Below are 18,741 nucleotides of genomic sequence, written 5' to 3'. Positions count from 1 at the left end.
AAGAGTAGGGAACAGAAGACCCTGGCCCAGACTGGTTAAAAGCATGTAGTAGGTTAGACATTGTTGCTTGATGACAATGAACAGTGTGTGAAAACCTCAGTCTCCCTCTGCTCGAGGTTGGCACAAAGAACACTCAAAGACCTTGCAACACTAGCACTGAGCAGCCTGCTCCCATCTGAACTGCAGACAACTTATTGTTGTTTTGGTTTTACGCTACGGGAACAGTTGCCTCTTTTGTGGCCTCTGGTATCACTGGGTCGTGTGCAGTGCCAATTATTGCGGCCATTCTGCTGCATCCACATGTTGCGGCTGATAAAACTAATAAAGTGCTTGCTTTTGTGCTCCCTGACGCCCGATTTGCATTTTTTATTCTGCCCCTCCTTCTTTGTCATCCTAACTTTCAGCCTGCTGGGAGAGCACAGTTGCTGTGTTCAAATAGCAAAAACAAACAGTTTAAGTGCACACCATGCCCTGTCGTCAAAAGCAGCAATAATTATCACGCATTTAAACCATTTGGTTGCGAAATTGCATTTGGGGAAATGACTCGTACATGCTTTCTCTCCTGCACATGAACGGCAGATAAGGGGTGTACAGAGACCTCTGACGCGGCATGTGTTCAAAAATCAAATGTTTGTACATGGGAAAAAGACTTTGGGAGGAAACATTTACCATATACTGTAACCTGCACTTCCAATATGTGGTCTTTGCGTAGGTGAAAATACATGTGTGTGATGACGGTGCTCTTCTCTGTCAGCTATTTGCTTCTTACACAGCGCAGCAAATGATGCTTACAGAGCAGACATTTTATAGATACATTTAATAACTGTTCCTTGCAAAGGTGTGGAACATTTTCTTACACAAATGTCCAAGTCGTCAATGGGAATTATAGCAAAATCCCACAAATGAGTATTTTGTGTGCACATTATATTTGAGTATATCGCAAGAATGAACCCTTGAATGTCAAAATAGCTTATTTCACAAATACGAATCAATAACCACAGTGTTTTGGGTTGTTGGACCCCAGGGCTGAGATCTGATGATCACGATAAATTGTTTTTCAGAATAATTGGATTTTAAAGTGAATGACCTCGTGATGAATGGTGGGGATATAACAAATGGAAATGTTAGTTAAGCAAGTTGCCCCCAAAGCACAAGATGGTTTTGAAAGAATGTTTTTGTTTGTGTGGCCATGCAATTTGCACGTAAACAATAGCTCAAACACAATAAATGCTGTATATTTTAAGGTCTAATCCACCGTAGGTTGGATGCTAGACTTTCCTACAATACTAATTATTATCAGCTCATTGTTTGACACACTCGATGAATAATGCATTTTCTAACAGCAGTCATTTGAAAAATATTTTGTCTGAAAATCTGCTTATGACCTACAAATATTTTGAAAATGTCCTCAGTCTGCCTGAGCCTCTCTGTTTTTTTATTGGTATGTAAACTGACTTCAAATAAGTGAACCCTAAACAGCGCTCATAAGCTTTAGTCATCATAGATGCAAAGAGGCCCAGTATCAAGCACTGCAGCCGTCAACCTGCTCACTATAATGAATGGCTTGACCAAGTGTGAAATATCAATCAGAGTGGATTAAAGCTTCATTATAACACTTCTGCCATAAAATCAAGGGCACATACAATAAGGGAAGCAATTAACTTTATAATATTGCCATGTGTGCAATGTATTGGAAAATTTTAAAAGAACATTGTCATAGATGTCTACTTTGTATCCAGCGTGGTATTCTCACAGTCAAGCTTCAACAAGGTCGGCGAAAAGAAGTAGGCTCAATCTAATAATGAAATGTCATTTAAATTGCACTGATATAAAGGCAAAGACACACTCAAATTCCATACCAATGTTGTAATGAGTGTAATAAGGATTTCCTGAGGGGTTGTGACATAGCAAAGGTGTGCAAGAATGTCAATACTTCCTTGGACATACTATGATGTCATATTGTTGTTCTTCAAAGTGAAAACCGGTTAAGACTGAATTAACAGCACCTGCGTTGGCGCCAAACACACATTGTTTTGCATCAATTTATTCAAAACAGGGCTCAATGAATAAAACTCTACAAAATCAAGCACATTTTTCAAAACCATTAAAAATTATATTTCCATTCCTAGTTACAAACACATGCTCCCTTGTATCCTCCTGGTGGGATAGAATTAAACTCAACTCATTCACTGCTACAAACATTTTAAGTTCCCTCGACATCTGGTTAAAATAAAAAGGACCATGCAATTACAGTGCGTGTAATTGATGATTGAAGTGGTTTTGTGGCTGACATCGATGCCCTAAAGAAGAACTAGACACGGTCACTGAACGTCTATCAATCTCCTGTCAATGACAGTCTCAGGCTCGGCAAGAGTCTCACTGTGTAAAACAGCTCTGTGCAGTGTCAGTCACCATGAATCATCACAGGCATTCACAAAGTCGGAAAACTGGATTGAGCAAGACGCAAATGGAGAATTATATTATTTTAAGATGACACATTCCATTCTATTATAGGATACTCTGGGGAGATCCAAGAGGATGTTGTGTAATGAAAAAGTTTATAAAATTGTCACTACAAAACCGCCACATAATTCATCTGACCAAGAGACTTACTCATACAGCACCTGGCTTGTTATTTAGTAACTTGCATCAGCTGGGAAACCAAGCAGAGCAGAGAACATCAGAGACAGGGACTTTGTTCACGCTGACTCATGAATATACACTCACACACACATGCAGAGCCAGCAGCAAATGGTGAGAATGATAACGGCAGATTGCACAGGCAGCATTGGCCTCCACCGAGAGTTGGGTTTAGGATGAGTGGACTGGCCAGCCGCAGGCTTAGCCCTTCAAGCACAGAAGTTCACATTTGTTGGGGTGAGCCAAAGAAGAAGGCTCTCAGACTGCTGATGGCACCCATGTGTAATTATACACCGCCAATCTGAGTCAGCAGCACTTGCCAAGTAAAGAGGCCACTGCTTTTTTCCCAGTCATGCTCACACACAAACTGACAACCATTCAGGAAGTGTGAAATACATACTCGCACGAAGCCAAAATTCAAATGATACCTGAGAGTTCCCATCAAAGCTTCCTTGAGGAAAAAAGGAATTCTGAAAGTATTGACATTTTTTTGCAGGTGAACATGCGTGTGTGCAACTCTCATTTTCTGTATGCGTGCTTGCATCTGTCACAGGGGATTCACGTCTGCCACATCGTCCAGTGTCACAGGTTTGAAGCTCAAACTCATTAGTAATTTAAAACATTCCTCTACGTCTTCTCATATAAATTATTCAGCACTGTTTTTTTTTTTTGACTTTTTTTTTTCTACTTCTAACGACTGTTCTTCAAAACCCATATTGTTCAAAATATCGTTTTTAAAATACATTCAAAATTAGACTTGCATCTATCATGAAAATTTAATATTATTACTGTATTTGAATTTACACTAGATGGACTTCAATATTCAGGATTCCCTGAATACAGATTTTGTGTGGCCTTTTCTAAATGCACAGTACATCTGGGTGGCTTGGAAGCCAAGCTGTAGATAACAATGCACCTGGTGGAGTGGATACTTAAAACATTATGTCTTTATGCAAGTTGAAGAGAATATGTTCGCTTACAATGCTGTTTGGGGCAAAATGCATTGTGTTTATACAGGGTCCCCCCAGGATTGATAAATCTAAATTCAAGACTTTTAAGTCCTTTTTTGATGCCATTTCAACTGAAAATTAATACTTTTCTCGCACCCATTATTTAGATAATATTGAATCATATTAAAAAAATAAAGCAATGAACATCAAATTTAACCTCAATTACTAAGTGTGTTTGACAAAAGAATGCACATTTATTGAAGATACAATTAAAACACATTTAAATATAAGGTCTTTCAGAATTTTTTTTCCCAGGATAAAATGGATTTTACACTGCTATTGTAAAGCAACTTCAGAAATTACATTTGCAATACAACAGGTTTCCCTTTTAAGAGGACCTAGTCAAGGTGGTAGGTAGGTGATTGTCAAGTTGGCCACCTTAACTGTAAAGTGCTTGCAATTGGCAGTGAAAGTTTAAAAAACAGCCACTAAATGGCAGTAGTTTACCATTAATTACCACAAAATAAAAAAGCTACACATGACCATTTCCCTTGGTAATCCTTTTTTTCTAATCACATTACAAGAAGTATACAAAACACATGTTAATCCTTTGTTAGCTATTGAAGACATTTCTTTTAATCAGATAGAGAAAATCCATACTCTTATTTAATCAAGAAAAACTTTTAAATATACCAGGAGGTGTTTTACTATCACCTACATCATAATTTGCCTATCACCATGCCATGTTATTCAGATCAACGTCACCCCGCACTCGCTCCAATAATAGACAGTGTCAATCGTGTTGTGTATTTGAGAGTAAATAATGGTGAATCTACGACTCCGGTTTACCCATGCTAAGGCTAGTGCACCTGCCAATACCCCATTGAACATGGCTAACTCTTGAGTTAAAACTGTGAAATTCACATTCATTCAAAAGACAAACCGTGCAGAAATACATTATTGCATCTAACACATTTTAATTGGAGAAATTGGCAACTTACTTTGAAATGTTAAGCAGGTCCACTGCCTTCGCATGACCCATAAACTGCGACCCAAAGTATCTGGATGGGACCTGGTCGCCGATCCAACACCTCACATGCTGGTCCAACTGTTTGGACTTGGTTGTCATGTTGAGGCTTTCGTCGAACATAACAACTAAGGCATCTGAGCAGTTCCTTGCGTCAGCACACAGTACTGTGCGATTGCCTGTTGTTGTGATGTTGATGCTAATGATGCTAACGGCGCGCACGCACGAGGTGCAGTGCATCGTAAAAATTCTACTCGTCATCTTAGTTATGGATTAAAAAAAAAAAAAACATCACGGATATAATTTAGGTTGCACTGAGATGTTCTTGAAAATTAAAACCACGGTGAAAAAATTCCAGACTTACGACAGCTAATTTAATACTTTTAATACCTTTAATAATGGAAAACTAAATTCACTGCTTTTTTAATACTTTTAATAACCCACGGGTACCCTGTTATACCAAGGAAAATTAAACAAATTCATGGGCTAGCTCAGTTTATCCCAAAAAATGAATGCTTTGTCATTTAGGAAGTTTATGGCTCATAACTTGGCACCAAGTCCGGCCTTTCGTTGGAATTTTTCAAAAATGATCAAATGTATATATTTTCAAAATTATATTATGAGGTTGCATACTATGTCCAAATACGGGTAGCTGTGCTTCATTACCCCCCACCAAAAAATAGTAGTAATAAAAAAACAGGAATAACAGCCATTTTTGGTTTTTAAATTTATTGGATAAAATTAGTTCAAAATCTATTTCAGAACAGAACATTTCACAACACCCCCCGAAAAAAAGTGTGAGGTTATCTAGGGATATGGTGAATTTTTTTTTTTCATTTAAACTCTTTCAATCTTTTTTGAAGGTGTTATTTTCTTTTCCTCAACACATTTTACATAAGGAATACAACACAAACGCATTCACCTAAATGACAATTTTCCACACAAAAAGCTGCATTTTCCCAGAACCCTTTATTTGATTTTCTAAATTATTGGTGCGTTGTACACTGGTTGAAGTGTCCAGTATGGCTGCCAATTTCAATAGTGAGGCTGAAGAGCTGAATAATGACCATGTTTCTTTTTGTTTAAAAATATATATAAACAATTGAATAAAAATATGAAATATAGAGATCAAATCAACAGTATTTAAATAATAAATCTATGATATCTATCTATCTATCTATCTATCAATATGGCGGAAAACACAGACAAGGCTGAAAAAGCAGTTTCTGCTCTTTCACCCCTTTCACATGTCTGTATGCTGCTACAACAGTTTCATTTATTTATTTTTTTTTTTTTACTGTCGCATTTTCTCCGATATTTTAGATGATAAATAATTGATCCAAACAAAGAAAAAAATAAAAATAAATAAATATTTAAAAAAAACATTTAAAAGGTTAAATATTTGATTTAAAAAATCTTGTTGTCTGTGACTTCTGCATCGTGACCCTTGTTATATGACCCATGTTTCAAGTAAGTATGTATGCGATAATACGTCGTTAAAATCATGATGTCTTTAATGATCTCTCGTGCTCTCACCTCGAATTACCAGAAAGCCACAAAAAGATATACATTGCAGTCGAATGCTAGCATGAGAATTATGGACACAGCAGGCCAACTGACTAGCATGCTGTCCATTATCTTTTCGACCCTTGTTGTTGTATGGATTACTTATGATGGGATGACATCGATGTATTAGATCAGGGGTGCTCAAGTCCAGTCCTCGAGAGCCCCTATCCATCTTATTTTCCATTTCTCCCTCCTCCAACAGACCTGACTCAAATAATAAGGATCATTATTAGGCTCTGCAGAGCTTGCTGATGAGCTGATCATTTGATTCAGGTGTGTTCAAGGAGGGAGACATGGAAAACAAGCTGGATAGGGGCTCTCGAGGACCGGACTTGGGCAACCCTGTATTAGATACATTAGATGCTTAAATCATAAAGACGATGTCATAGGCTTCAAGCTACTTCAAAAAGTAGAGATTTTAAGCTTTCCAATGATGTACCACACATGCATATAGGACAATTTTGAAATTTGGACAAATTGGGGGTCTCAGGGCAGAACTTCAAGTCACCTGAGTGTTTTCCGCCACTTATATAAACATACATACATACATACATACATACATACATACATACATACATACATACATACATACATAATTCATGATTCATGATAAAACAGTACACTGTATGTAGTCATGTTTAATAAATGAAAGTTGAAGGATTTCATGTTGGTCCTTGCATCCTTCGATTTTCTGTATCAGCCCTCGTTCGGACACCCATGCACTACACCATCATTAACCCATTTTAATATTTGAAAGCAATATCTGGGTAAAATCTTGAATTACTAAATTAACTGAATTTGATAGACTCACGGATATTTGAAAAGCATTAGGCACTGCTGTTATCATCAACCTCAGCTTTAAGTTCATCTTTGGGCAAGTATCACTTTAAAATAGAGAGGTAGATGTTACTTGTGCTAACATTCTGCTCTGCAGCAAAATAAGTCATTTCATCAAAAACAGGGACCTGTCTGCTGATTCAGTTACTTTCAATATGAAAAGCAAAGATTAACTGTTTCTTCCACATTAACCTGGGAGATGTTTTAAAACCATTACGGTGAGAACAACGCAGTCACTGAGAGATTCTACTGGATTGAACTTAACTGTTGCACTCTGAAGAACTGAAACAAGCTTACTAAAGGATCTGAAGGCTAAATGTTACGCAATAGCTAAGATAAATCTGATGATAATGGCTTCTCTCAACCCATACAATAATGCATTTACCTTGGGATTTCCAGAACACTTGGCCATCAGAAAGTTGGACTGCTTAAACATAGCTACGAAGTAAGTAAGATCTTTAGCTCATGTGAGTTCAAGGACAAGAAGAGGACTTTGGCTGTTTCTTTTTTTTGTTGTTTGCTTTTTTGAGCAGCCATTGCTTCATGTTAATTTAAGTTACTCAACTGAATGATGCTAATCAACCTAGCTTCAAACCTTCAATTCGACCTAAAAATTGGTCCTACATTTGAAATATGAATAAATAACATTCTTTAAAAAAAAAATAAAAAAAAAAGATCTGTTGATTCTAATGGATCACTGCTGAACCAACCGATATATTGATCCATTTTAAACCCCTGGCTGAGGCTGAGAACAATTACGTGCACCAACAATATAAACAATTAGTTAGAGCAAGAAACCTTTTCTTTTTGTCAGCTGGTTTTGGGGCGGGTCTAAAAACATCACCTAGAACTCTTTCTGGCCTACCCTTATCACTATATAACTCACACTCAATGACTTTCCGCCCGGCACAACGGACCTATCGTAAAACCACGCCCCCAAATCGAAAAGACGGACAGCAGACGGACACTTGCATAGGAATGTATTGTGTGGTCTTGACTCTTTTTTTCCAACTTTAAAACTGCAAAAACCTGATGGATGAACGCGGTGTGTGGGGTACCTCTAATTCCGACACCAGGTACTCTGAAAGATTAGAGGAAGGATTTCTTTTTGTGCCTTTTTCAAAGCCTAACATAAATCTTGCCAAATGCAAGCTATGGATAAGGTTATGTCGTAGACCAGACAAACAACTAAATGTCAAGACAAGACACTTATGTTTTCTAAAAAGTACTGTACGTTAATTATCGATTTGTAAAATAAATAATATCTAAAACCATGTAGTAGAATAGTAGACTGAACTATCAATGTTAGTTTGCTAACATTTGACTGCCTACTTGTTTACTAGCTTGTCACTACACAAATACAATAAAATATAACTACTCTAAGCTGTCAAAACCCCAGAACTGAAATTCCAAAGTAAATACCACAAACTTTCTATAAAGAAAGGAATACGTACTTTTGTTTGTTTGTTTATTTAGCACCTCTGGATAATATTGAGAAACCGACTGAATGTAAAAGACCGCTTATTTATTGCCACAAAAGCTTTGGGAGAAAAATCTGGCAAACCACATGGCATAACGATACTAAGTAGCTAACGTTATAGCTTGATACAGTAGATATTAGGCCTGTTGCGAGTGGTAGCATTTCACCTCGATTCTAATAATGTCCTCCACCTGTGTTTAATACCATTGACATACTGCAATACCCCTCTGTTTGCTTCTAGATGAAATTAATTTTAAAAAACAGTAAAAAAAAAGGGACCACTGAATTGATATACTTCCAGGGCAAGAAGTGGAAAAAGTTACTACCTCCATCACCAAAATACATCTTCCGTCAGTTTCAATTGGATTTTATGTAATGTGGTCTTTATGTAATAATGCATGGCGTAGCAGACGGCCAGCCGCGAGCAGCACCGTGGGGTGCCTCAGGCTGAAAGGTCCTCCTGGTGGATGCATAAAGTTGGCTACAAGACTGCCAATGGCCTTCTAAATTTCAATAGAAATGAAGCCAACTGCTGCATGAGACACCATGACTGCTTGTATAGATGCTTCCTGGGTGTCCCTGCCCGCCACTGGCCGGCTGTTTTGCTCTCGCTAAGCCCTGCTGACCGGAGACGCTTCTCCTCGTGTTCACAAAGCCTTGCTAGTATGGTAGATCAGTTATGTACAGTGTATCACAAAAGTGAGTACACCCCTCGCATTTCTGCAGATATTTAAGTATATCTTTTCATGGGACAACACTGACAATATGACACTTTACAATGAAAAAGTAGTCTGTGTGCAGCTTATATAATAGAGTTAATTTATTTTCCCATCAAAATAACTCAAAATATAACCATTAATACCTAAACCCCTGGCAACAAAAGTGAGTACACCCCTTTGTGAAAGTTTTCAATATTAACATACAACATGTCAACTGTCAATATTTTGTGCGGCCACCACTATTATCCAGAACTGCCTTTACTCTCCTGGGCATGGAGTTGACCAGAGCTTCACAGTTTGCCACTGGAATGCTCTTCCACTCCTCCATGACGACGCTGCGGAGCTGCTGAATATTTGAGACTTTGCGCACCTTCACCTTCCGCTTGAGGATCCCCCAAAGAAGTTCTATTGAGTTCACATCTGGAGACATGCTTGGCCAGTCCATCACATTTACCCTCAGCCTTTTCAGTAAAGCAGTGGTCATCTTGGAGGTGTGTTTGGGGTCATTGTCATGCTGGAACGCTGCCCTGCGACCCAGTTTCTGGAGGGAGGGGATCATGCTCTGCTGCAGTATTTCACAGTACATGTTCATGTTTCCCTCAATGGAATGTAACTCTCCAACACCTGCAGCACTCATTCAGCCCCAGACCATGACATTCCCACCACCATGCTTGACTGTAGGCATGACACACTTATCTTTGTACTCCTCACAAATTAATCTTCGCCTCATCAGACAATAGGACATGGTTCCAGTAATCCATGTGCTTTGTTGACATGTCTTCAGCAAACTGTTTACGGGATTTCTTGTGTACCGCCTTCAGAAGCGGCTTCCTCCTGGGCCTGACAGCCATGCACACCAATTTGATGTAGAGTGCGGCGTATGGTCTGAGCACTAACAGGCTGACTCCCCAGCTCTTCAATCTCTGCAGCAATGCTGACAGCACTCCAGTGACGATCTTTCAAAGAAAGCATTTGGATGTGACGCTCAGCACGTGCGCTCAGCTTCGTTGGACGACCAACCCAAGGCATTTTCTGGGTGGACCCTGCTCTTTTAAAACGCTGGATGATCTTAGCCACTGTGCTGAAGCTCAGTTTCAGGGTGTTGGCAATCTTCTTGTAGCCTTGGCCATCTTAATGTAGCGCATAAAATACATCTTTTAGGATCCTCAGAGAGTACTTTGCCATGTGGTGCCATGTTGAAACTTTCAGTGACCAGTATAAGAGAGTGTGAGAGCTGCACTACAAATTTGAACACACCTGCTCCCTATGCACACCTGGACCTAGAAACACTAACGAGTCACACGACATTTTGGAGGGAAAATGACAAGCAGTACTCAATTTGGACATTTAGGGATGTTGTTTCTAAGGGGTGTACTCACTTTTCCTGCTAGGGGTTTAGATATTAATGGCTATATGTTGAGTTATTTTGAGGGGAAAATAAATTAACTCTATTATATAAGCTGCACACAGACTACTTTCAATTGTGTCAAAGTGTCATTTTGTCAGTGTTGTCCCATGAAAAGATATACTTAAATATCTGCAGAAATGCGAGGGGTGTGCTCACTTTTGTGATACACTGTAGATATGGAAAACATCTAAAAGTATGACCCATATTGTACAGAGTCTGAGATCTGATGGGCCGGTCTTATTATTAACCATTTTGAAGCCTTCTGCCGTAATCTAATTTTGGTGGGCTTGTTAATTTAAAAAAAAAAAAAAAAAAAAAAAAAAAAAACTTTTCTTTGGCCCAATTAAATATTTTTTCATGTTGACTGGCAATGAGTGTCCCTTTAAGAAAAGAGCAGGTCAAAAAGATGTATTATGTTATGTTCACAGTTCAAATCGTGTTGTACACTGCACCAAAGTGATACAATACACCAGCTTCTGAATCCATTAAACTTTACCAATGGGTGTATCTGTGCAGGACGAGAATCACAAATGACTTGGGTGGGCCCAAACAAACTTTGTAATTGCATAGTTAGATGAGGATGCCTCATACACCACTGAACCTAGCTCCCTGTCATTACTCTTAGAGAAGGCAGACCATCGAGTCAGCCAATTCAGTCTCAGTCGAGTGTGTATACGTATGAACGCGTGGGGGTGTGCGTGCGTGTGCCCATGTGTGTGGTCGTAGAAAACATTGGGGTGTAGATTTATACCTTAATGAAAGTATTCTAGGGACCTAGATAGTTCTGCTAAAACCAACTTTCATCCCTCTGCCTCAAGATTACAAGGTGTAATGAAAACAAGTCTTTTTATGCCGGCACTCCTGCTCTTCATAACGATACAAAATAGTAGCGCAGTTTTATGCATACAGCACATTTCAAGGAAGCTATGAATTAACAGAGACGTCAGCAAAAACAATGAGTTTAGGGATGGGAATCGAAATCCGATTCCAATTCGGAACCGGTTCCGAGTGTTTCGAGGCCTCGACATCACAATGAAAAAGGCTTAATGATCCCTTTAACGATCCCTAAAGACGCATATTGCGTCGTGACGTGTCTTGTTGTCCAGACGCATCAAACTAGCATGGCGCCAAGAACCACTTGCTTCAAAGTTTGGCTACACTTCACCAGGAAAAAGGGTGAAAATGAAAGGTTACAATAGTTTAGCACGAGCATTGCCGCCGTAAACATAACAATGACAGCACGTAGGTTCGAACGCTCGAAAGTGTGTCTTCACTTCACGAGGAAAAATTACAACGAAGCGACTTGCAGTCATTGCGAGATGGAAATAACTGCATCGGAAGGGAATAGACTGCACTGTCCTCACCGAGACGCTAAGGCTCAGTCCTGGCTATACAGCTAGCTAAACTCCCAAATGACGATGCAGAAGACATTGGTATAATTTGCTGACTTTATTCAACCATCACTTGAAACTAAAAATAGAAATGAAACAAATCAATTTCGTCCCCAATAACAAACAGGTTTGCATCAACGTAAATCAGCGATGATTAGCTGCTAACACAGTAACAACAAACAGTTAGCATGCATTCGCTAGCATTAGCACATCTTTTAAACCACTACACAACTGGATTTAAGTGTCCGATCACGAGTGGAAACACACAACAACAACACAGAAGATGATACATACAGGCGTTGGCGCTGTAGATATTTTACAAACATTAACAAAGAACGTAGGCTCGTGGCAGTGTTTCCCTTTCTCACTAACTCGTTCACTCGCTTGGATGCGGCATTTCTTCTTCTTTGCGTGTAAGCGCGCTCTTCTTCGCGTGAGGAAGCGCAAGGGCGCCACCACTTGAGCATGAAAGCACCATAAAAACTAAAAGGCATGCATTTCAATATACTGGTAAATAAAAACAGGGGTCCCCAAACTACGGCCCGCGGCTCCATATTTGGTCCGGCCCCCTGAACAATTCCAAGGAGCAGTTAGAATTTTTTTTGTTTTTTTTTCTCCCTCAGTAGTGTGATTTATTTCCTGGCCTTTTTCAGTGAACAACTCAGAGAGGGTTATTTGGTTATTATCTAATTAATAGTGCTATTATTATATATTATATTTTATTATTATTTTTATTTTATGTACTTTTGTTCTGTGAAGAATCCACAAAGGGTTATTTGATTGTGGCTTTCTGAAAAACAATATTTTTTTTACATTTACGCACTCCTGCAATCGTCACACTTTTTCTGTTACAAACTGACCCCGGCTTCTCATCAGAGAAGGGAAAAGTTATTTGGCCCTCACAGGAAAATGTTTGGGGACATTGCCAAAGGCAGAACAACGACCTATATGCCAAAATATACCAATATTTTTTATTTCTATTAGAAAAATGTTTCAGTAAAATGTTACACATTCTTGTGCATTTGCCACTTATTGCCACAGTTAACATCGAGGCTTTGGGCCTCTTTTGACCTCGTTTTGAGTTTGTAAGGTTGTGACTTCTGATTAAACAAACTTGATGCCAATCAAAATGTTTGTTCTTTTTCCCGAAATTAGAATCGATAAGAGAATCGACAAAGAATCGAATCGTTAAGCAATATCGATAATGGAATCGGAATCGTAAAAATCGTATCAATTCCCATCCCTAAGTGAGTTACAAACATAAAACAGGGATTGAATGACCCCTCACAGCTCAGTTCTTCAGTGTTAACCCCTGTGGTTTAGTGTGTAATTAGTAAAAAATACTGTATTTTGCAAAAGGTTTATTGTGCAACATTTTTTCACTGAATGTCTACTAACTGTTAATTACAAAGTATTTTCTGGCCTGGGAATACCTCAGGATCCCTCTGGAGGACCTGGATGAAGTCGCTGTAGAGCGGAAAGTCAGGGCTTCCCTACTGAAGCTGCTGCCACTCTGACCCGACCTCGGATAAAGTGGCAGAAATTGGGAGTGTAGTTAGATGGGTGGATATTGTTCATCTGATATCAAATAAGTAACATTAAAGCAATATCACGAGAGGAAGTGAGGCTGTGTTTTTTTTGTATAGGAAAGTGATTAATGTGAAGGGCTATGAGTTTGAGTTCTACTTCTGAGGCCGTTTCAGGTTTATCTACTGAGGCTGCTTCAAGTTTACCAACATGTTAAATAAAAGGTTATTTCTACATTTGGAAATAAAACATTTAAGACCAGATTATACTAGCATATATTTTCCACCAATTATTTATTAGTGATAAGGTTTGGTCTAAAACTTGTGAATGAAAATGATGATCCTCATTAAGTAAAAAGTAATGATTGCAAATATCTTACTTTGATTAAACACAAATATAATCAATGTGCTTTCAAGGATGATTACAAAAATATTCTAAATTCATTGATTTATTTTATCGAACCTCTGGTTCAGAAAAATGAAGCAAAATGGGGGAAGTCTGTCAAAAGCCGATGCCTGTCCCTATCCACTGAGTTGGTTTTGTATTTCAAAGTTCCAAAGTAGACATTTTTTTTCTCTCATCTGGGTGTCTTGACCCCCCTCTCTCCTTCCCTCCTAACCCTGGCTGGGGCCTTTGGCTGAGGCACCCTGTTATTTACTGCCAGAAGAATTCTGTGTGGACAAGTTAAAACAGCATGGCTGGTTGAACAAGGGAACAACCTGCTACTCGCTCTCACACACATAAGTGACGTGGCCATCCCAACAGGAGCAGAGATGTTTACTGGACAAGAAGGCAAATAGACTTTGACATTCATAACCCCTTCAACAATAAAATGTCTCCCCTGTGGAAGAATTACAAGAAGAGATATGTGGCCATGGGTTTGGTGATGTGACAGAACAAACAACCAATGACGCAGGGCCCCATAAAGGTAGTGACATGTTACTCCTAGAAGGTCCTAGCAGCTTTCTCAAAGTGGAACTTTATGGTCAGTTGGACTGATTTGGGAACATGACCTTAGGTGGACAAAGCTCTAAAAGTTCATCTGAGAAATCAATTGCAGAATCCAACCACAAACCAGCATACGGTGCTTCAATGAAAAGGGATTTAGAGAGGGAACTCCAAGGACTCTAACCTTATTAAGTCTGTGCAGGAAGTCTACTAAGTGTTTTTTTACACGACTTTCAGTGTATCGATGACTGAGTCAAATAGGTAGAGTGATACCCTTTTTCCATACACTGTTTACTGTATAAACTTAAACACTTTTACAAGATATATTCATATACAATATCAGTGGTGGATGCTGATCTTTTAAGGAGGGGAATCTCAAAGCGTGTCTGCTTGTGAGTGCTTTTTGACGGTGGAGGGGCTTAGCGGCACCCAGTGCTCAGTAGTGACAGAAACTGTCGTGACAGAAGTCAGTCTCCCAACACAAGCAGCTTCAAGAAAAAAAAAGAAAAAAAAGCCTAAAAAAAATTAAGGTCTAAAACGTTAACCACAGTGAAATTCCTTGTCTAAATCCCTTCTTTTCACTAAGTAACTCTAGACTCCCAGCTGACAAGGCCTTAGGTCAGTTGTGTTTGTCTGCCTTTTTTAAAAATACAACAGTTGAAGTTCAGCTTGTTGGGATGACTGTGCTATACCCATTGTGCCTCCCACCTGGGAGATGAAAATAAATAAACTGGGTTGGTTTTGGATCGGAAACGGGTGTGAGCAAGGATGAGGGAGCTGGGTGTGAGTTAAGAATGTGATGCAAGGAGGACTGGATCAATCTTTTATCACTGCAGTGTACTTTCATCCCTAATGGATCTGACATGAGCACAGCACTGCCTTCCGTCCCATTGCACAGGCAAAAGAAGGACACGTGGTACAAGGAGTGTGAGAGTTGGACTAAGCTACATTTAAGAAAAATGACATATACAGAAGCAGGCAAGTGGTTTGAAACACACTCCCAAACTAATCATACACTGAAGCTATGCAGACAAATTATTTTATGTGCTAGCATCATCCAATTACCTCTGGCCCCGAGTGCATCCGCAGGAGCCGGCAAACATGCCTGATAAGGATCCAAGAAATGAAGTCACTTCACAGCATGAAAAATTACTTTGTAAATTTCCATCAAAATTCTGAAAGATATCATGCTGTGCATGTGCCAATCTTGCTTTCCTTTGTATGTGAGCTAAATGACAGGCGCTTTGACAGAAGTGAGCGGGTCCCCAGCACGAGTTGGCGGAAATCTATCTATTTGTTAAAACAGTGAAATAGCAGTAAAATAACTGGGTATACAACATGGCAATATGACTCTTAAATGATGCTAAGCTCTTACGATCCTAATAGGGCTGATTCAAGGACGATAGGAAAAGTCAGGTACAATAAGGAGGAAATAAGTATTTACACTGTAAACAAAGTTGAGAACCTAAGTAGAGTAAAACAGCATTGCTTGTTATGTGATCATAGCAGATACTCATCAATTATAGATACTCTAAAAGCAATGGTGCATTTTCAGGAACTAAATATGGAAGAACATATTGTATGTTGGATATGCCCTTGCAACCACTTCCACTTTTTTACAAGATGTGTGACTTTTTGAGTAGTGTTATTTAATTTGGGATGAGAAAATTGTTATAGCAGAGTTACACAAGCTGTAAAAACGTACCTGGAATAAAGAATATTTAAAATGATGTTAATTTAAAAAAGATATTAGACAGTTAACTGAAAAGTTCCCTTTCCAAGAGAGAGTAGAATTAATCAACATGTTTACTTTCTACTTAATTTGTATCAAATGCTGGTAAATTGTTCAAGTGACTACTGTCATTATACTTAACTTTCACATAAAGGCACATATGACTGATATCGCGTGAGTGAAAATTTTAGGTAAAATACAATGCATACTGGTAAATAAATAAAAATCTATCTACAACATTAAAAGGCTACAGTTAACCAACATCACTTGTTATAAGCCTAATTGAGAATACACAAAATGTATAAATGTACCTCACAAAAGTAATTCAGGAATTTAAAAAATTGCAGCTGGAGGAGGTTCCAATCAATATCAAAGTGAAATAAATGTTAGACTATTGCCTTCAGAAGTTTTTTTTTCTTTCCCCCCAGATAAATGAAATAAATGTTAGACTATTGCCATCAGATGTTTTTTTTTCCAGATAATGCTAAGGATTGTTAGACAAAATTGGTACGTGTGATATCAATGTTTAAATAGGATTTGACACTTGCAAAATATTATTGAGATACTGCTTGTACCACAGTTAAATGATGGCATGCCGAACTGAGCTCTGCCTAAGTCTCCAATGAATTAATCTTTAATACCCCAACGATAAAAGCAGTAGTCAGTGTGTGACTACAAGTAGCATGCACTTGTTTCATAGGTCTTAAAGTGAATGTTCGCTTTTGGAGGGGAAAAGACAGTGACAAAAAACCACACACACACACACACATACAGGGAAGTGAGAATCATTGCAGCAGAAAGCAAGAGGTTTCGCCCAAACAGGTTTGAGTCGTTCATACAGGACGACTTGGTTTTAAAGACAATTGGAAAGGTATACTTTTTTTTCAGACATGGAAAATGTTATCTCTTAATTTACAAAGGCGCTTAAAAATATGGATAAAGTTTTACTATATTCATTTATCTCTGCAAAGCAAAAGCTACAGTTTAAATCACACAACAAACAGCTGACTTGAGAGAAACTTTCTTGAAATGGAATTCAATCAAGCAGGGACACATTTAAACTATGAAAAAAAAAACTTTCAACTCACCACGAAGATTATATTTTCACTGCTTAGAGTTTTTTAGATCCAACTTCTGTTCTGTCTGGCTGATTGAAATCCTTTACAACTGTCACTGTAGCAGAATCCGTCCAATGTGTGTGTGGTAGGGTTTCCGTGCATGAGCGTATAAGCATCTGTAGGTGTGTATATATGAGAAAGAGAGGACTGTGCCAGTCAAGAGGAGGAGGTCAGAGGCAGCCGAACGTGGTGACCAAGCGATACCAAGGATTTGTCTTCTCTTTTTCGCTCCCTGCCTGCCTCAGGAATGCACTGCTCCTGGATGTCTTTACCACAGTCAATATCTGAGCGCCTGGAAGAGTTCTCTCGCTATCTCGCTCTCTGCCTGACTACACTCCTCCTACTCTCTCACCCACAGAGAGGCACACTCTATCAGTCACTCCTCTCTCTGTCACCCTTTGTCCCCACCCTTTCTTGCTGTGCTGACATCAGGTACCTCCTCCCCTTCCAGGTACGAGTGTTTACGGCGTCATGTTCTCTCTGTATCCGTTTCCTCATATGATCTCTTTGTTTTGTTTCTAATGAATGTGCCAAAAGCATAAGTCCATTGAAGAGCATCTGAAACTGTACAATCTATAACCTGAGGCGTGAAAAGATCCACCCCTGACCTTGTGTGGAGGAAGCAGCTGTTTGTCCAAATGAATCTGTCAGGTGATTTTTGGGCATCCTTTTCTTTAGAATGACATCATAATATAAGTGACCAGGAGCAACTGAGAAGTTGGTGTATACATGCCTGTCTGAGTTAGCCAACTACCAAACACAAACTCTATGCAGAAGTGAAGAGCTCAATCTAAAAGCCATAAATAAGCCATATAACAGTTATTTTCAAATAAATTCAACTTTGAAAAATTACCCCTGCCATTTCATGTGGGTGTATCGCTTTAAATACAAAAAAAAAAAAAAAAAAACCTTAGAAAACCACCGCCCAAACATGAAATTAAGACTAGTGACTGATACTAGACCTGACACCGCCAAAACTCCTGTAGTACAAAACGACTGTTGCTCCTCATGAAACTATATTAGCTACGCCAAATTGTATTACAGTGATCCCTCACTACTTCGCGCTTCAAACTTTGCGCCCTCAGTCAATCACGGATTTTTTTCGGATTTTTTTTTTCAATTAAAAAAAGAAAATACAGATTCGTTCTCCCGAGCCGATCGCTTAAGTTAGCTCTCGCTCCCTCCCTCTCCCCGTTCTTTGTTCCACAGGCAGGCAGTGCACGTGCATTGGAGTTGCTTATTAAAGTTAACGATGTTGACAGATGTTTGCGTTTGATCGTGCCAGAGTCACAGGCTGTCAAAAGCGCTGCATACGTCAATCATTGTTTAACTTGTTAAACAGTTGCTGTGGCAACTCATTGTGTGTAAGTGAGAGGATTTGAGTCGACCAACTCAATG

At 39.0% G+C, this 18,741-nt stretch overlaps 1 protein-coding gene across 4 annotated transcripts in view; it reads right to left on the bottom strand.

Moving 5' to 3' along the window:
* The window catches only part of rassf7a (Ras association domain family member 7a), a 70,703-nt gene that overhangs the window by 17,232 nt on the left and 34,730 nt on the right, over positions 1-18,741 (bottom strand). The window contains exons 1-2 of one of the 4 annotated variants that reach the window (XM_057836224.1): positions 17,314-17,718; positions 13,417-13,541 (exon numbers count right to left, since the gene is read on the bottom strand). The exons of 2 other annotated variants lie outside the window; for them this stretch is intronic. The gene's annotated coding sequence lies outside the window, so the exon portion shown is untranslated. Of the gene's footprint in view, positions 1-13,416; positions 13,542-17,313; positions 17,719-18,741 lie in introns of those variants that run through there. One more of the 4 variants, XM_057836223.1, reaches the window with a different exon arrangement.

The sequence above is a fragment of the Corythoichthys intestinalis genome, chromosome 5 (genome assembly GCF_030265065.1).
Source record: "Corythoichthys intestinalis isolate RoL2023-P3 chromosome 5, ASM3026506v1, whole genome shotgun sequence".
In the NCBI taxonomy this organism is placed as follows: Eukaryota; Metazoa; Chordata; class Actinopteri; order Syngnathiformes; family Syngnathidae; genus Corythoichthys; species Corythoichthys intestinalis.
The sequence above is the reverse complement of the archived record's forward strand: the minus strand, read 5'-3'. Positions and strand labels throughout refer to the sequence as shown.